This window comes from Pipistrellus hanaki, assembly GCF_964339955.1.
Source record: "Pipistrellus hanaki genome assembly, chromosome: 5".
Classification (NCBI taxonomy): Eukaryota; Metazoa; Chordata; class Mammalia; order Chiroptera; family Vespertilionidae; genus Pipistrellus; species Pipistrellus hanaki.
The window spans coordinates 76555396-76575793 of NC_140507.1; the positions used below are offsets into that span (position 1 = coordinate 76555396).

General features: G+C 48.7%; 1 protein-coding gene across 2 annotated transcripts in view; it reads left to right on the plus strand.

Annotated features, from left to right (window-relative positions):
- The window catches only part of CARM1 (coactivator associated arginine methyltransferase 1), a 43532-nt gene that overhangs the window by 8312 nt on the left and 14822 nt on the right, over positions 1-20398 (plus strand). The window lies entirely within an intron of this gene.

Sequence of the window (20398 nt, forward strand, 5' to 3'; positions counted from 1 at the left end):
AGGTCCTGCGTTTGTTTGTTTTTTGTGTGTTTTTTTTGTGTGTTTTTTTTTGTGTGTGTGTGTTTTTTTTTGTTTTGTTTTTTTTACAAATTGAAGGCAAGACCTTCCACCAGAAAAAAGATTAGGACTTGCTTTATTGTGATACTCACTTTATTACGGTGGTCTGGAACCAAACCTGCAATATCTCCGAAGTCTGCCTACGTGGGCGTACGTGTTTCAGGCAAGGGTCTGAGGGCCCAGCATCGTACCCTCTTTGGGGTTGTTGGGTCTGTATGTGAGATCACAGGAGACAAGGGGGCTGCAGTGTGCCTTACCCGGCAAGCAAGCAAGCATGCATTACATTTAGGGGTCTGGACGTGGTAGTCATGCAGGGCCTTTTAACAGGAGGAATGTGGCAAGAATTCATGTTGATTCTCAGGTGCCAGACTTTGGACCAGGTCAGATTTAGCAGAATGGGGGAGGACCAGGTACCCTTGTTGGTGCTAGTGTGTTTTCTTTCCCTGGGAGTCTGCTCTGTGTCTGGCGTCTGCCTGCTGCCCAGGGAGGTGCTGGGTTGAAGTTTGTCAGGACATCTGTCAGGATCCCTATCCCAGAGAGGGCGGGAGGGAGGGTCATACCAGGTGGAGAGTGGAGGCCACTCAGAGCTAGGGCTCTTAACCTGACGTCTGTGGATGGCTTGTGTGGTCCCATGATTCCCTGAAATTTTTGCATAAGGGTACAAGGACAAGAGTCAGTTCAGTGGCTGTGACTCAGATGAGCCTCTCTGATTGTAGAAAAGGTGTGACAGTGGCATCTCTCTGGAGGGAACATGTGTAAAATGCTTCATTTTGTGTGCATCTGATAAACCATGGCCTTGGTGTTACTATTGGTTTTAGGTGCATTTGGTCAGGGGGAGGGTCTCCCCTCATTATTATCTCCCTCAGAGGGACCTGTGATTAGAGAAAGGCTGACATCAACTGGAGGACAGTACCCGAGTGGGGGTGAAGTGGATGCTCCTGGCTTGTAAGCGATGGTGGTAGTCAATGGGAGAGGTGGGGGGCAGGACGCCCTGTGTCCGTTGGGTCTGGGGGCGTGGGGAGCAGCTTTGAACAGGCAGGATGGAGAGTTTAGCAGTATTGGCTGCTGCCCAGGGTTAGTTAGAGCCTTGGGGAGGTCACCAGATTTCTGACCTGGAGGACAGCTCCCTTGGAGGGCTGGGGTGGGGGAGGGGACCCAGCTAGTTGGCCAGTTTGGGCGGTGGGGCTGAAGGAAAAGTGGGAATGTTGAACCTCACCCAGGATGGCAGGGCCCACCCACAGTTTTTTGAAAATTGGGAGACTCCTTCAACCAGAAACGTGTATGGAGAGTAGACTTACTGTCTTTTTATTGCAGTAGTTACCATTCATCTAACTTTATTTTATTATTTATTTATTTTAAAAATATATATTTTATTGATTTTTTACAGAGAGGAAGGCAGAGGGATAGAGAGTTAGAAACATTGATGAGAGAAACATTGATCAGCTGCCTCCTGCACACCCCCCACTGGATGTGCCTGCAGCCAAGGTACATGCCCTTGATCGGAATCGAACTTGGGACCCTTGAGTCCGCAGGCCGATGCTCTATCCACTGAGCCAAACTGGTTAGGGCACCATTCATCTAACTTTAAACAGCCAATTTTTACTGAGCATGCTGGGGATACAGTGACACCTACAATTAAGCACATGGCCCTGGGTCTGGGGTGTTGTGTGACAGGCACTAAGTCAGCAATCACCTCCAGTGTGCTAGTGCTCCTAATGGGCTGTTCCTGGGAGAAAATAACTGGAGCTGAAGCTCAACAACATTGGAGGACGGGGTGGGGGGTTGGTCAAGGATGGGGTGGAGAGCTAGGGGGACCTGCTCAGGCTGGAACATTGAAGCCTTAAGGCAGGTGGAGGCTGGGCTAAGTCTTGACCCACACTCGACCATCTTACCCATGCTGCCCTCTCTGTACCTCAGTTTCCTCTGCTGTAAAATGGATCTTGATAGCATCCACCTTGAAGGGTTGTTGTGAGTTGTGAGCTAACAGAAGTAAAATAGTGCCTGCTTCCTTTTACCTAAATGTCTACTGATGTCTCTTGGCTGTTTTTATCTCAAAGTATTAATCTATGTTTCTTTGAGAAAAGAAATTCATGAAGATGCATCAGTAAATTCTCAGCAGCTCAACGATTGCAAAGGGAAAAAAATCATGCCTGTTCCCCTGTAGTGGGAAGACCTCTAAGATTGAGCTTGTGGACCTAGCTGGTTTGGCTCAGTGGATAGAGCGTCGGCCTGCAGACTGAAGGTCCCAGGTTCAATTCCAGTCAAAGGCACATGCCCGGGTTGTGGGCTTGATCCCCAGTGGGGGGCTTGCTGGAGGCAGCCAATCAATGATTCTCTCTCATCATCGAAGTTTCTTTCTCTCTCCCTTCGTCTTTGAAATCAATTTAAAAAAAATTTAAAACAAATAAGAGTGAGCTTGTGGGTCCTGCATGGCTAAGAGCAGCCAGCAGCCAGTGTGGTTGGAGCAGGGTATTCATGGAGAAGGGTGGGCCCCAGCAAAGGGGCATGTTTATTTCAAACGGGTTGGGGAGAGAAGTGACCTCTGTGGCTATGTCTAGGTTAGCCCAGTTCTGTTCGCTGCCCTTTCCAAGTAGGGCGATCCTGAGTGAGGCTCAGCCTCCCAAATCTCAGCTTCCTTATTGGAAGGGAGGTCTCACTGAGGGGTTGAGCTGGTGGTAGGTGGCCGTGCGAGGGTGGTGTCTGTGCCTGGGCTGCAGACACAGCCCTGCTGCACAGTCAGACATCCCCACTCCAGCATACTCCTAGTCTTGGGAAGCAGAGAGAAGGCAGAGGAGGAACCCCAGCTCCCACTGTAGAGAAAGTGGTCAAGGGCCCAGTGTGAAGAGAATGGTACTACGGAGCTATTTGTGGGGGTTAGAGGCCACAGGCTAGAGAGAATTGAGGTGGGAAGGAGAGAATCCAGGGACGGGGGGCAGTAGCTCTGCTGGGGTATCAGCCTGCTCTGAGGGCAGCTGGGGTGTGCAGTGTCTGGATCAGTCTTGCTGCTGCTCTCCTGGGCCCTGTCTTGCCCCTGCTTTGCATTTCCTGGGTGGAATATTCTTCCTTCCCCTCCTGGACTGCAGCAGCCTTCTCTGGGTCAGAAGCTGCTGAAAGTTGTGATTAGCATAGGGAACCTAACCTTGATGTGATCTTGTGACCCTTGTCATCACTGCAGTTTCCTTTCTGGAAATCGGTAGTTTCAAAGGTTGGTGTCAACTCAGCACATAGCAGATGAATAACAGTATAACCCTATATAATAAAAGGGTAATATGTAAATAGACCTAACGGCTGAGCTACTGGTTGGTGGGAGGTGGGCCAGCCAAGGCGGGTGCCAGTGAGCAGAGGGAGGGGACGGTGGCGGGGCAATGGAGGGTGGGGCCAGCTGCTTGCTGGCTGTGGCTGTCCTCTGATTTGCCAAGTTCCCCAATCTGCTCACTTATCATTTCCCTCAGAGAGAGGTCAGACTGCGGCTTAGGCCCACTCCTAGTATATATATTATATATACTAGGAGCCCAGTGCACGAATATGTGCACCTTGAAAGGAACTGTGGGCCGTGAGACTGCGGTGGGCACCGGGGCAGGTCTTGCCCATCCTCTGCACCCCGGCCCAGCCCCTCCTGCTGTGGCTCCGTTCCCCTGTCTGCCCCCGCTCCTGCCACCACCGGTCCCATGCGATGACTGCATGGGCTCCGCTTGCACCTCCTGTTGGTGCGGAGCGATTGGAGCTGGGCTGGTGCCCAAGTGGTGGCTGCTGCTCCAATTGCCCCTCAGGAGCAGGGGGAGGTGGAGAAGCCCTTAGGGGCGATCGGGGCTGGCAGCCACCTCTTGCACCTGCTGACCTGACAGCACCAAGCTATCAGGGCTAGTGTCGAGTGCAGGCAGCAGTGCAAGTAGCAGCTCTGGCACCAGCAGTGGGTGCGAGCAGGACTGAAGCATGGGAGCAAAGAATTTTCAGAAACCACCAGAGGCTCACCCCAATGACAGCAACTGGTGCCCCCCTTTGGTCTGGTGCCCACGCTCACCTGCTCCACCATTCCACTGCTGCCAACACCCGCCATGTTCTCCGCACACCCCCCGGTGGTCAGTGCACATCATAGCGATTGGTTGTTTTGTCCTTAGGTCTGTTTCATATTACGGTTTTATAGATAGATATAGATATAGATATAGATATAGATATATAGATATAGATATAGATATAGATATAGATATAGATATAGATATAGATATATCTCTTCAGCCTGCTCTGTGGGGGGAAGTGATGATGTGTCACAGGTGTGGGGGTGATCATGAAACCTCTGACAGAGCTGGGTGGGACAGAGGTGGCCTTGGAGATCCTATCTGAGGCCCCTGTTAGGGTTGACTCAGGAGAGAGCTCCTTCCTTTGTGTGATCACCTCCCATTGTCTCACTTTGAAGACTTGTTTGGGAAGCTTCAGGATTCAGGCCTCTTCACATCTGCCCAGGAAAACCATGGCACCTGCCCTGACTCTTGCTTTGCTGCCCAGATCTGACTTTCTGGTTAGGAGTCTGGAGTCCCTGACTTCCCCCATCCCCACGCCCTTTGTTCCCTGAAAAAAAGTTATATGAAGGAAATTGAGACCAGGTTCCATCCAGGCCTGCAGGAGTTGGATATGGAGACTCCATGGCCCTTGTGGGTCTCATCTAGTGGTTATTCTGTTGATTACTTATTTAAAAATTGTTTAATCAACACACAGATGCCCAGGCATTAGGTGTTCAGGGCATTCAACAATTGTGTACACCCACATAACTGCCCCTCAAAACCAGACCTAGAATTTATCCCTCAGCCTCTGGGTAGTTTTTGTTTGGTCAGGTGGGTCTATCCCCTGCTGCCAGGCAGAACACTTGAAAACTAGTCCAGACTGGTTGAAGGGAGAGGGGCTCTGTCTCCTCCCCACTCCCACTCCTTACCAGGGTGGAGAGAACCTCCTTTTATTCCCTGTTTTTTGTTTGTCTCTCAAGCAATTCATCACCCACAACTTTGGCAAAAGTGGATCTGGGCTGTTTTTCTTTTAGATTGTTGGTGGATTTGCTCCCCACTAATTGTGTTCTTGTGGCCGGGTTTGTTTTTTGCTGTAATTGTTACACATGTCAGAGGAGGATGGTTTTATGGATAGAAACCTGCCTGACAACCAGGACGATGGGATTCTGAGCAAGGAAAGGACCCTGGCAGTTCAGCTTCTTCATGAAAAAGGGATACTATTGTGACCCCCTGCAGGGGGCCTGGGAATCAATAATCAAAGATGGATTGGGGGGCTTCTTGCAGACACAAGAGGCACCTTCCAAAGAACTTGCCATGTTCTTCCTTGAGCTGGAGTTAAGGCAAAGGCAGCCTAGAGTTTCCAGACTTCTCTTGTGTGCCCTGGGGGCCCCTCTGCAGAGCCTGGCTCTGACTGCCTTCATGCCCCACCCCCTGGCCCTGCTTATGGACACTTCCAGGCTCTATCATGGCTAATGTTTACTGAGTCCAAGCATGTGCCAGCTTGGACTCAGTAAACACCTCATGTAAGCTAGGCACTTTATGTTCATTGACTTGTCTAACCATGGAACAACCAAAGGATGCTGTCTGGTGTGCGCTGTTGGCACAAGGGTGCTTGGCAGAGGCGTGAGTTGGGTGAGACCAGCTCATTCTCTTCCCGACACCAGGCATGCCCCCCCTGGGGAGCCACAATAGCCACAGCTCTTATCCCTGTTTTGTAAACAGGAAGCTGAGGCACTGTGTGGTGGATGGTAGAGTCTGGATGCCAACCCAGGTGGACTCCGTGACCTCCATCAGCCCTGCTGCTTCTTGGGCGCTGATGAGGAATCCAGACTGTACCAGGAGATTCAACTAGCACCTGGCATGGAGGAGACACCACCTGCTTCTTCTTGTCATTGTCTTTTGTTAGGGCAGTGGCACCTTGAACTCTTCTGGAGTTCAAAGCCAATTTTTCCTCATTCCTGCCTAGGTTTTTTTGTTTTGTTTGTTTGTTTTGTTAATTCCCACCCGAGGTTATTTTTCCCATTGCTTTTCAGAGGGGAAGGGAGAGAAACATTGATGTGAGAGAGACATAGCGAATGGTTGACTATTGGTTGCCTCCTGTACACAACCTGAACGGGGATGGGGAGTAAATCTGCAACCCATGTATGTGCCCTGAGACTAGACTCTTGTACAGACCGATGTTCTACCTACTGCTCAGCACTAGCCAGGGACATTCCTGGCTAGTTGCTGAATCTCTTATGGTGTCAGCCTGCAACACATATGGAGTTACATCTGGTGAAGCGGGCGGTGGGTGGTGGCCCTCCTAATGCAAACATCCTGTGCAGTGGGGCCAGTTGGACCTCTGGAGCCCCAGGGGCCTGACAGAGGCCTTTCCACCAGCAATGTAGCCCCAGGACATCCTAATTCACCTCTGGGGCAATGTCAAACCTTTCTTTCTTTCTTTTTTTTTTTTTTTTGCATTTTTAAAAATATATTTTATTGATTTTTGTACAGAGAGAAACGGAGAGAGATAGAGAGTTAGAAACATCAATGAGAGAGAGTCATCGATCAGCTGCTTCTTGCACACCCCCTGCTGAGGATATGCCCGCAACCAAGGTACATGCCCTTGACCGGAATCGAACCCCGGGGCCCTTCAGTCCCCAAGCCGACGCTCTATCCATTGAGCCAAACCGGTCCCGGCTCAAACCTTTCTTTCAAAATGGGTCTTGGTGAGGGACTCCAGACAGTCAGCCCTGGGCTGCAGTTTCCTCCAACATGTAGTCCCTGCCCGTCCACTAGCCTCTCCAGAGCCACACTGGCCTGCATGTTGAGGCCCCTTAGCTGGCCAAGGACAGCCCTCTTTCCTAGGAGCCACATTCATGATCCTCAGACCTGTCACTGGCTCCACTTCCTGCACGGTCCTAGACAGCAGCCAGTACCAACGCCCCAGAGGGCCAGTCTCCCTGCACAGCACCAGGGATCGTGACACACCTCATGTAAACCTGGCTTTCCAGGCTTCCCTAAGGGTCTCCTCTGCTAAGGGCTTGTTTGCCTTGGTCCTTAGAGAGCACTGCCTGCTCAGTTCCTGCTGTGTGTTACAGATGGTGGGGTCCCTCGCTGATCCCTCACAGACATAGGAGAAAGACTCTACTGCCTCCCTTTAGTCATGGTTCAGGGGGATGGCCCCTGCCCGCCATGGTCAACTAGCCAGGCCTGGGCCCAGAGCACATGTCCTTCCCAGTAGTACCCTGAGCCTGGCCCTGTATAGCTTCCTGAGCCCAAATCTCCTAGGGATATGGTTTGGCTATCTCTCACAATCTACTGATCCCCAGGCTGAGCTGACCCCAGCATGTCATCTCTCTGTGTCTCAGTTTCCTCACTTAAAGATGAGCTAAATGTGCCCTGGAAGGTGGTTGGGAGCACTAACTGATGCACTGTCTGGTACTAGGTGTGTGCCTGGTATTGCATAAGTCACAGTTTCAAAGTCATGGTTGAAGAAAAGAGGCAAGTGAAGGAGGCAAGAGGGGCTGGGGTTGCCAGTTTGGTTCCTTGCTCACCCCCCTCCCTTTCCTTCATAATTATCTGCTAAGCCCCTGTGCTTTCAGGGCCCTGCCTAGGAACTGGCGCACATCTGCTGTCCCTTTTGTAGCTCACAAAGCCTGTCTGGGGCTGATTAGCATGGATGGGGAGATATTTGCATGTAATAGCTCCTGCCCAATCGGTGCCCTAGGATTCTTTTCAGAAAAGCCAGGCCTTTTCTTTGTCTGGTACTCCTTTGCTTGGGGTTGCCCTTCTGCACATCTAGCAATTAGACTCCTCTTGGGGCCTGTTCAGACCAGGCCTGCCGAGCCCAAAGCCTTCAACCCCTGAAAGTAGAGCTGGCCTCCCCAGGAGAGGAGCTCCTGCTGAGTGTCCCCTTGGAGTTCTGACCTCTCCCAGCCATCACTGATTTAAGAGGTTTGGATGTCTCTAGTGCAGGGGCCCTTCTCAAGCCCGTGGTCAGCCCTGGGGTCCCGAGGGACTGCCCTGCCCGGCATTTCTCAGGGTGTCACCCCCCACGGGCAGCTCCAGCGGTCTCGCAAATACAGCAGAGAAGCCTGTGGCCTGAGGAGTACTGGGCTGCAGGGGCATTACCTAACCCAGATGCCAGCAGGAAATTGAGGGGGGAGTTACTGCCCCCCAGATAGCTGCCTGTCTGACCAGGAGACTGTTCCATCCTCAGCTCTGTTCATGCACTGCTCCACAGTCCTGTGACCCTGTCACTCACTGATGACTTTGGAAGTGATTAGCCTTCGTGGGAAATCTGTATTCTCACAGCCGCTCTTGGAGTAGATTTAACTGTTTGACTTTTCCAGCTGCCTGTAAATTGCCAACACTGGACTCAGCGTTGTGCCAGCAAAGGTGGCTGTGTTGAGTTACTGTGAAATATTTTGAAAGGAATGAAGGATAACATGGTAAACATTATGTGCTTCCACCCTTACCTTAAATAAAATGACCGGTTTGGCTCAGTGGATAGAGCGTTGGCCTGCAGACTGAAGGATCCCGGGTTAGATTCCAGTCAGGGGCATGTACCTTGGTTGCGGGCATATCCCCAGTAAGGGGTGTGCAGGAGGCAGCTGATCGATGTTTCTCTCTCATCAATGTTTCTAACTCTCTAGCCCTCTCCCTTCCTATCTGTAAAAAATCAATAAATTTAAAAAGAAGAAAGAAAGAAAGGAAGAAAGGAAGAAAATGCAGATAGAATGAAGAACCTTCCCATCTTGTCTCCTCCCAGGGAGGTAACCTCATGTTCCCCCAATTTGGGGGAGGGTTAGTTACCCTTCACCAGGGCCCATTTTGACGTGGCCTAAAAACCCAAACTAAATGAAGATGTGCCCAAGCACGGTGTGAAGTGGTGCCTCTCAGCTGAGGCCAGTTGTCCCTGAGGAGCACACCTAGTCTGGTCTGGGCCTAGCATGGCTTTGTGTCCAGAATTCCCTCTGGATCTCCTTCTCTCTACTGTTTACCTCTGGCCTTAGGGACATGGGGACCAACAACACTTGCTGTGTGCCCCTGGATCTTGAGCTGGGCAAGGGTTTGTTAGTGCTATGACAACACTGAACAATGAAATATTATTTTTCTAGAAATGAAAGCTGAGGATTTGGTGAGGGTCCCTTTGCTTGCAGGTGGCAGAGCCAGTATTCAAACACAGGGCTGACTCCAGAATCAGAGTTCTGACAACTACCTTGCCATGCGGCTTCCCCTGCTGGGGGAGAAGGGCTTTCCCAGGTGACAGCTGTCTGGAATGCAGCCCTGCTGCCCAGGCCTAAAGAAACCTGAGTCTCCAGTGGCTCTGGGCACCCTGACCTGGCCTGCCACTGCCCCTCCTCCATCACACCCACTAAGAGGGGGTGGTGTGGGTGCAGGCCTGCTCTGGGGGAGCCAGTGACTGCAGGCTGAGATACTGGTGTGCTCCATCCTCTAGCTCTAGTAGGACTTAGGCCATAGGGCCTGAGCTCTCACCATCTGCAGCCTGTTCCCACCCCCCTTCCTCATCCAGCAGGCTTAGGGGGGCGGTGCACCTAGTCAGACCTGCTCACTGGGAGGAGGGCCCAGGAGATGTATTGATTGCCTTTGTCTGGTTATCTTTTGTGTCTGTGGTAAAAATCCCAACCCCTTAGGGGATAACATGAAAAGTCCCTCTTTTCCTCCCTCCGGATCCTGGCCTGTCCCCATACTAGTCTTCTGGTGTAGCCTTCCTGCAATAGTTTTCAGGCCCATACAGGAATGCGTGCATAAATCTCTCCTCCTGTCTCCACTGTGCTTAAAGTCCCTAAATTTCAACAATGGGAAGGCAGGTGGTGGGATTGGCTACCAGGCCCTCCACATGGATTGCCATCTCATTCTAAGGGCTGTCTTATGGTCATTGTTTGACAGATGAGGAGATTGAAGCCCTGGATCACACAGCTGGAGAACACAAGTTCAGCCCTAAACCGTGGTCTGCCTTGATGTCCATCATCTTAACCACTGCTGTCCTTGGCCTTCCTTACTGGATGGTCAGAGAATGACTTCTTCTCTCTCCTGGCCATGTGGTGCCTCACCACACAGGGACAGAGGGAAGTTTTCAGTGCCCACAGTTTGGAAACTTGTCGCTGCCTTCAGGGCAGTGGGGCTTGTGCTTCTGGTAGATGGGATGTTCTTCGAGGATTCGAACCCTACATCAGTGTGGTTCCTGACTTGGTGTGATTGTCGTCACCTCCCCGAGGCAGTCTGTAATCTTGATTCTACCCCCACATCTATGTGATCAGACCCCTGAGTTCCTTCCAGCCCCTCATATTCTATCTTCTTACTGGTATACCATGTGCCATCAACATTCCATTAATATTTGAGTGTGGAAAGGCAGGGTCTGGCATCCTGTTCACAGTTGGAGTCCCTGATGCCTGCACTTGGCACATGATTGCTATGGGCAGGAGCTGCCCATGGGCCCTGAACAGAGGGAAACTGCTGGGTGGGGGGCTGGGAAGAGCACATCTTGAACTTTCATGCCTCGTGTTTGCACCTAATTCCCCCTTTACTTAGAATGTTTTTCCTCTAGAAGGTGAACAGTCCATATTTTATTTGGCAATAGAAGTCGATTTAATAAAAGACCTCACATTTGGACAAGTGTCTCTATTCCCCCCAACCCTCAAGTCTGCCAAGATAAATAGCTTTAATTATTCCTCATTTGGTGGCTGTAACAGTTTTCCTACTAGAGAGACAAGGACTTGAAATTTGGCCTTTTTGTTATTTTTCATCAGAGCTGGTGGCTGCTTTCTTGTCTTCCCTTCTACCTCCTTGTTCTCCACGAGGGAAAGAACTTCCCTCATTCTATTTATTTATTTATTTAAAATTGATTTTTATTTTTTTAAATTGATTTTTACATTTTGAGAGGGAGAAACATTGAAGTGAGAGCGAAACATCGATCAACTGCCTTCTGCACACCTCCTACCACAGATCGAGCCTGCAACCTGGGCATGTGTCCTGACCAGTCATCACACTGGCAAAATTATTGGTGCACTGGACAGTGCCCAACCAACTGAGCCACACTGGTGGGGGCAGAAATTCCCTCATTTTGCATGAGGATGGAAGGTTCTCTTGAAGGAGAGTTTAACTCCAGGTATTTGTTCTTGTTCCACTGCGTCCCTCTGATCCAGGTCTGTCCAGCCTGAAGGGCTTGAAGCCCCTCTGCTTGCTCCATTACTCTCCAGAAGCAAGGGGGAAGGCAAGGAGGACAGTAGGAACAGAAAGTTACTGTGCAGGGCCAATATCCAGTGTTTTTTGAGCAGAGAAGTGACTTTCCTTAGGTCAGTGGTTGGCAAACTCATTAGTCAACAGAGCCAAATATCAACAGTACAACTATTGAAATTTCTTTTGAGAGCCAAATTTTTTAAACTTAAACTTCTTCTAATGCCACTTCTTCAAATTAAACTCTCCCAGGCTGTGGTATTTTGTGGAAGAGCCACACTCAAGGGGCCAAAGAGCCGCATGTGGCTCGAGAGCCTCAGTTCGCCAACCCCTGCCCTAGACTATGTACATGGTCAGGAGGAGCTGGGTGCCTGGTCTTCTATACCAGCTACTTCCTGCACTTAGTGAAGGGGCCCCGCCTCCCTGGCTGCATGCCCTGGGACTCTATGCAGTGCCTTTCACATGCAGAGTCTTGGGTCTATGCAAGGAGGGTGTTAAATATGGAGTCACCCTATAATTGGTGCTTGTCTAGGAAGTTCTGGAAGACCTCTAAGAGAAGGTGACAGGGATACTGGGGGAGAGAGGAAGGGTGCTCTGGGTCCCAGGAGCCATGAAGGCAGAGAAAAGTCCTTTCTGCCCATGGTCTGGGGGATGGCAAAGGTCAGCATGGCATGGCTGGGATAATGGAGAGGTGTGACAAGACTGTAGACATTGGCAGGGGCTCGTGGGCCCTCTAAGAACTTATTCCAGAAGGTTCTGGGAAACCATGAAAGAGTGTAAGCAGGCCAGAGACCACAGCAAATCAGTTGTATTGAAAACCATGACTCAGCCCGACCGGCATGGCTCAGTGGTTGAGCATTGACCTATGAACCTGGAGGTCATGCTTCGATTCCTGGTCAGGGCACTTGCGTGGATTGCGTGCTCGATCCCCTGTGTAGGACGTGCAGGAGGCAGCCAATCAGTGATTTTCTCTCATCATTGATGTTCCTATCTCTCCCTCTCTCTTCCTCTCTGAAATAAATAAAAACATATTTTAAAAAATAAAAAATAAAAACCATGACTCAGAGGTGAATGGAGGAGGCTCCTCCTGTCCCGCAGGACCACTGGTAAGTACCCCTGAGACAAGTGTTTTTGTATCTGCCTTTTCCTGAGGCCACCAGCTCTTTTGAGCATTCCTGGGTGCTGTGCATGGGGTAAGGAATGGGTAAGGAGCAGGGCATTTCCTTGAAGCCAGAACCAGGAAACTCCCTGTCTCAGGCTCCCTGAGATTCTGCTGCCTGGATCCAAGGGTCCTGTCCAGGGAGCCAACAAAGAGGTTGGCCCTGTGGTGAGCAAGGAGCAGACTGTCTGTGGCCCCTAGTGCTGCCCCTCTTCCAGTCTGCCTCATCTCCTGGCCGCCGCAGCTCTCTTCCAGTCCTGTCTCTCTCTCAGCACGTGGTCCTGCAGCTGTCAGTGGCTGTGAAAGCAGCCAGACTTCTGAGCCACACATACTCTGGGGCCTCTTGCACCCCCTCAACAACCGTCCTGCAAATCACCTGCCTTGCTCACGAGTCTGTCTTGGCAACCTCCTTGGGTCACAGCCACACTGTTTTGATCACTTTCATTCTCCCTGCTGTATCCTTCCAAAGAAAATCATTCCTCCTCTGAATCTCATGGAATATTTCTGATTACCAAGTATGTGTGTGTGGGTTGCTTCTCACACACCAAAATGTGTGTCCTATAACAACTCAGTTGTGACACTACCTCCCTGGAGATAGGGTCAGATCCCACAGGGTAAGGGTTGAGTCCCACAAGATTGACTCTCATGCTCTGCACACAAATAGTAGGTCTAGGTCAGTGTTCACCAACCTTTCAGACCTCTCGGACCACCAGTGATCCACGGACCACTGGTCGACGACCACTGGTCTAGGTTGTCACCTGTGCTTCTGAGCAACCAGCTTATAGGTCGGGTTTTCCCATGATTCCGTCCTCAGGTTTGACAGATCTGCTAGAGCAGCTTACAGAACTCAGAAAACATTATACTTACTAGATTCAGGTTAATATAAAAGGATATATAACTCAGGAACAGCAGATGGAAGAGATGCGTAGGACCAAGTGTGTGTAAGGGGCACAAAGCTTCTATGCTCTCTGCCCAGGTGTTCCACTTGCCCCAAATTTCCAGGTGTTCAGCAACCTGAAAGCTCTCAGAACCTAATCCCTTTTGAGTTTTTATGGAGGCTTTATTATGGAGATAGTATTGATCTTTTGCTGTTGACAGCTTGGGTTGGGAAAGACTCAAAGTTCTATCCCTTTAATTACTTGGTCCCTCTAACAACCAGCCTTCATCCATAGGGGCTTTCCAAAAATCTTACTTAACTCACTCTGCAGTGATTGAAAGGGGCTTGTTATGAACCACAAAAGACACCTTTATTGTTGTTATCACTTAGAAAATTCCAAGAGTTTTAGGAACTCTGTGCCAAGAACAAGGATCAAATCTCTATATATACTAGAGGCCGAGTGCACAAAATTCCAGCACAGGTAGGGTCCTTAGGCCTGGTCAGCGATCAGAGCCAATCAGGTTCCCTGCCTTTCTGCCCCCTCCTTCCCTCACCACCTACAGCCACTACCGTGCAGTTCCCCCCACTTCCCTTGCCACCTGCAGCCCCGGCCTCCGCACCTCCTCCTTCCCTCACTCCCTCAGTGTCCCCTCCATCGCTGCTGCTGGTCATCCGCCATGTTCCATGCTGCCTCCTGGTGGTCAGCACATATCCTAGAGAGTGATTGAACTTCTGGTTGAACTCCTGAGGGGACACTTCGCATGTTAGCCTTTTATGCCCTATATAATAAAAGGCTAATGTGCAAATTATCCCCTTGACTGGGAGTTCAGCCAGGGGGTGGGGTTGGCCCGCCAACCACCCTCAGCCCCTCCCCTGATTGGCTCCCCCATCCCGATTGGGGTGGGACTGGCCAGCCAACCAACTGCTGATGACTCCTCCCCATGGCCTGCCCAGCCTGATGGGCCCTGGTTGGGGTGGGCTGGCTGGACCCCACCCATGCTTGAATTTGGGCACCAGGCCTCTAGTATATAGATACTAGGTGTATCTGGTAATAATGGTAGATTTTGTAATAAAAGAAAACATAATTTCAAGGAAACATCAGAAGTGCTTTTATTCAAAGTAATGACCATCACTAGCTACACATTTCCTCATTTTTCAGGTAATTTGTGGATACCGTCCCAATAGAACTTTTCTGTTTTGAGGCAAACCATTCAAAGACCCAATTTTCCACTTCTCAGTATGTTTTGAAATGCTCCTCAGAAAGTGCATGTGTCATCGATCAGAGAGGTAATCTGAAGGAACAAGGTCTGATGAATATGGCGTGTGGGTTAGTTAATACTTCCTAGGCAAGATCTTTTAACGTGTCTTTAATTGGTTTTGAAGGGTGTGATGGTGCATCATTATGAAGCAAAATTACTTTGCCTTGTCTTCTGGCCCATTCTGGTTTTGGCCCGGTCCCATAGGCCAGGCTGAGGGACTCCACTGGTGCACGAATTCATGCACCGGGCCTCTAGTCCAATATAATAAAAGGGTAATATGCAAATTGACTTTAATAGTGGATGACTGGTCGCTGTGATGTGCACTGATCACCAGGAGGTAGACGCTCAATGCAGGAGGTGCCCCCTGGTGGTCATTGCGCTTCCACAGGGGGAGGGCCACTCAGCCAGAAGCCGGATCATGGTTGGCCAGTGCAGCGGTGGTGGCGGGAACCTTTTCTGCCTCCGAGGCAGTGCTAAGGATGTCTGACTAACAGCTTAGGCCCTAAGCCTGTGGGCCTAAGCTGTTAATTGGACATCCCCCGAGGGCTCCTGGGCTGCCAGAGAGGTGTCTAACTGCCAGCTTAGGCCCGATTCACCAGGGAATGGGCATCCTCTGGGGGGTCCTGGACTATGAGAAGGCGAGGGCCAGGCTGAGGGGACCTCCCCCTGCCCCTAGTGCACAAATTTTTTTGCACCGGGCCTCTAGTATATTATAAAATCCCAGGCCCAGCCATTGTGGTTAAACATCAACCCAGGAACCAACAGATCACTAGTTCCTGGGCTGGTTTCAGGGCTCGATCCCTAGAATGAGGCCTGCAGGAGGCAGCCGATCAATGATTCTCTCTCATTATTCTCTCCCTTCCTCTCTAAAAATCAATAAAAACATTTTTTAAAAATCTCAGTATCACAGCCTCCTTTTCTCTCTCTCTTCCACGTGCTTTTTCCTCTTATTGGAGAATTTGTTCTTAATCTTTTTCCTAGGCTGGGTTAAGGACCACCTCTCTACCATGGCCCTGTTCCCCAAACCTCAGCACCCTCCACCTGGGGATCCTCATGACTGCCACCTGGCTAACCCACCTCTGGGATGGGGATGTTTCTCTACTGCTCAATGTCTGGGGAGCAAAGTGAGAAAGTAGGTGGAGAAGGGATAGGGGAGGGGAACTGCATGTACAAGACCCAGAGCTGAGGAATTGAGGGGCTGATGAATGAGGGGTACAGGCCTCGACTACCAGTTCCGAAAGCTTTTACTGCTGAAACGTTTGAAAGCGCGTAGGAATGCGGGTCAGCTTAGGCTTTTTTCTCTGGTCAGGTATTTACTGAGCACCTCCTATGTACCAGGGACTGGCCTGTGGGGTGGCATAGCTGTGACTCTCACAAAAGGCTGGCTTCACAAGCTTTGGGTGCCACTGAGGTCAGGTTGCCCTCAGCCCAAGCCATCCTCTCTGGGTGTCGCCAAGCTTTACTCAGCCACAGGTCCTTGTGGTTGCCTGCTCTGGGTTGCAGGGGATTCCTAGGGCAACTGGTCAGGTTGCCAGGCTGGTTTGCAAACAGAGGCCCTCACTGGGTTGTTCTGGCACAGCCAAAGGATTGGCTTATCTACTGCCCCAGGAGGGGTGTGGGCAAGGGCACCATGCCAAGGTTTGGGGTTCCTTCTTGGGACCTGCTTAAAGGGATGTACTTTGGTTTCAGGCACATCCCAGGACAGGGTCAGCAGGAGGCAGCTGATCGATATTTCTCTTTCTATCCTCTCCCTTCTCCTTTCATTGGACTTAGGGGTACCTTGTGAGTTCCCTGTGGGTGGGGCATGTCTGCAAGCCTGCAGCAGTGCCCTGCCAATATGCTCTTTCCTCCCGCCCCTGGTTAGGAGGCTGGCCATGCCCTAACCCCACCAGGAGGGTGGGACCTGGCTCCTGAGGTGTGAGGCAGTTGGGCAGAACCTGCCCTATGGCTTGGGGAGCTGTCCTGCAGGGCCTGGCCCTGGCCCAGTGCTCAGACTATACAAGAAAATAGCAGGGGGCCCAGTGAACACCCGCAGGCCCTTTATACCTATTCCCCTGGAACATTCTTTTTCTGTTGAGATAAAATTCACATAACTTAAACCATTTTAAAGTGTATAGTCTAGCCCTCACTGGTTTGGCTCAGTGGATAGAGCGTTGGCCTGTGGACTGAAGGGTCCCAGGTTTGATTCCGGTTCAGGGGATGTACTTTGGTTTCAGGCACATCCCAGGACAGGGTCAGCAGGAGGCAGCTGATCGATATTTCTCTTTCTATCCTCTCCCTTCCTCTCTGTAAAAAATCAGTTAAAAATATTCTTTAAAAAAGTGTACAGTCTAGTGGCATTTAGTACATTCCCATTATCATGTAACCATCACCTCTATTTAACACCAGAATATTTTCATCAACCCAAAGAAAACCTTGTATCCATTAAGTACATTCCCATTATCATGTAACCATCACCTCTATTTAACACCAGAATATTTTCATCAACCCAAAGAAAACCTTGTATCCATTAAGTACATTCCCATTATCATGTAACCATCACCTCTATTTAACACCAGAATATTTTCATCAACCCAAAGAAAACCTTGTATCCATTTAGTACATTCCCATTATCATGTAACCATCACCTCTATTTAACACCAGAATATTTTCATCAACCCAAAGAAAACCTTGTATCCATTAAGTACATTCCCATTATCATGTAACCATCACCTCTATTTAACACCAGAATATTTTCATCAACCTAAAGAAAACCTTGTATCCATTAAGTACTCATTCCCCATCCTCCCCCTCCCAGCCCTTGGCAACCACCAGTTTGCTTTTTGTCTCTATGGATTTGTCAATTCTAGATGTTTCATAGAAATAGAGTCATATAATGTGTGTGACCTTTTGTGTCGGGCATAATGTTTCTGAGGTTCATACATCTTTTTGATGTGTCAAGGCTTCATTCCTTTTTATGACTGAATGATACTTTGTTGTATCGATGGATTACATTTTGTTTATCCAGTGATGAACATTTAAGTTGTTTCTTCTTTTTGGCTACTTTGAATAGTACTACTTTGAGAGTTTGCATACAAGTGTTTGAATACCTTCTTTCAGTTCTTTTGGGTCTATAACTAGGAGTGGGGTTGCTGAGTCAAATGGTAACTCTATTTTTAACTTTTTGAGGAATCACTGAACTGTTTTCCACCATTTTCTGTTGCTGCCAAGCAAGTTGTGAGGGTTCTAATTTTTCCATATTCTTGCCAATACTTATTTTCACCCCCACTCCTTTTTTAAAAAATATATATTATAGCCATCCAGTGGGTGTGAAATGGGATCTCATAGTGTTCCTAAATTTTTTGTTGTTACCCTAGGTGGTTTGGTTCAGTGGATAGAGCTTAGGCCTGCAGAATGAAGGGTCTCGGGTTTGATTCTGCTTAAGGGCAAAGGCCCAAGTTGTTTGATCCTCAGTAGGGTATGCGAGGCATTCATTCTCTCCCTCCCTCTCTCTCTCTCTCTCTCTCTCTCTCTCTCTCTCTCTCTCTCTCTCTCTTCCTCTCCGAAATCAATAAATATATATATTTTAAAAATTTGTTTATTGATTTTATTATTTATTTATTTTTTGTTAATCTTCACCTGAGGATAATTTTTCCAATAGATTTTTAGGGAGAGTGGAAGAGAGATAGAAAGACAGAGAGAAACATTGATGTGAGAGAAACACATTGATTGGTTGCCTCTGACTAGGGCCAGGGCCTGAGTAGCCTGCAACCAAGGTACGTGCCCTTGACCGAGATTGAACCCAGGACCTTTTGGTCCACAGGCCGACTCTATTCACTGAGCCAAACTGGCTAGAACTGTTTTTTATTGATTTCAGAGAGAAAGGCGCGCACGTGCGCTTGAGAGAGAGAGAGAGAGAGAGAGAGAGAGAGAGAGCGAGTGAGCGAAACTGTGATGTAAGAAACATCAGTTTAGAGAGAGGGAGAGAAACATCAATATGAGAAAGAAACATCGATTGGTTGCCTTTCATAAATGCTAAACTGGCAATCCAGGAATGTGCTCTGACCGGGAATCCAACTGGCAATTTTCGGTGTACAGGATCAAAGGCAACCAACTGAGCCACTTTTGCCTGACCCTTGGCACATTTTTTAATTGGGTTATCTTTTTGTTAAGAGTTCTTTATAGCCCTGACTGGTGTGCTCAATGGAGAGAACATGCACGCACGCACACGTGCACACACACACACACACACACACACTCACACACACTTCTTCCCTCCCTCCACTCCCAAAAAAAATCAATGGAAAAAATATCCTTGAGTGAGGATTAACAACAACAACAAAAAAAAAACTTTCAAAGTTTTTACACAAAGTTCAATTTATGTAGTTTTTCTTTTGATGCTCTTGTTTTTGGTGCCACCTCTCGAAATCTTTTACCAAATTCTTTGCCAAATTATGAAAATTTACTCTGATGTTTTCTTTTAGAAGTTTTATAGTTTTCACTCTTATAGTTAGGTCATTAATCCACTTGAGTTAGATTTTGGGGATGGTATGAGGTAGGGCTTCAACTTCATTCTTTTGAATGTGGAGATCCAGTATCCCAGCACCATTCATTACGATACTATTTTCTCCCCACTTAATGTTCTTGGCAATCTTGTTAAAAATCAATTGACTATAAACATAAGGGTTCATTTCTGGGCTCTAATTCTATTCCAATGATTTATATGTCTGTCCTTTTGCCAGGACTATTCCGTGTTGTTGTTTTTTATTTTTTTTTTATTTTTTAAAAAATATATATTTTATTGATTTTTAACAGAGAAGAAGAGAGAGAGATAGAGAGCTAGAAACGTCAACCAGCTGCCTTTTGCACACCCCCTACTGGGGATGTGCCCGCAACCAACGTACATGCTCCTGACCGGAATCGAACCTGGGACCCTTCAGTCCCCAGACCGAAGCTCTACCACTGAGCCAAACCGGTTTCGGCTGTTTTTTAAATTTCTTTATTGATTAAGGTATTACATATGTGTCCTCATCCCCCTTATTACCTCCCCAACCCCCCACTCTTGCCCTCACTCTCCTGTTGTCGGTGTCCATTGGTTAGGCTTATATGCATGCATACAAGTCCTTTGGTTGATCTCTCCCAGGGCCAGTATGTTTTGATTACTGTACCTTTATAGTAAGTTTTGAAATCAGGATGAGTCTTCTAACTTTGTTCTTTTTCAAGGCTGTTTTGGTGATTCTGGGTGATGGGGGACATTTTGCCACGTTGTACTTGTACTTGTTACAATGTTTTGTTGTTGATTTGATGAGCCACTCCAAGCAAGTTGTAGACATCACAAGAATCCACTTAAAGTTCTCCGATGTGTGTGTCTCTTTTTTAAAATATATAGTTTTATTGATTTCAGAAAGGAAGGGAGAGGGAAAGAAAGAGAGAAACATCAATGATGAGAGTGAATTATTGATTGGCTGTCTCCTGCAGGCTGCCTATTGGGGATCGAGCCTGCAATCCGGGCATGTGCCCTCGACCAGAATCAAGCCCAGGGTCCTCCAGTCCACAGGCTGATTGCTCTATCCACTGAGTCAAACTGGCCAGGGCCCATGTTTGTCTTCTAAGAATAAGGGTATTCCACAGAACCACATTACTATCGTCACATTCACATCATTTAAAATAATCACATCTATAGTTTACACTTATGTTTCCCCAGTGTCCTTTATAGCTCCTGAAATTTTTTTCCTTAGTTCCAGTCAGGGTTATACTTGGCATATGATGGTCACATCTCTTTAGTCTCCCTCCTTCTGGAATAGTTCCCAGGAATTTTGATGTTTCCTGACATTGGTCATTTTGAGACAGGCAGGCTTTTTTGCAGACTGTCTCGTGATCTGGCACT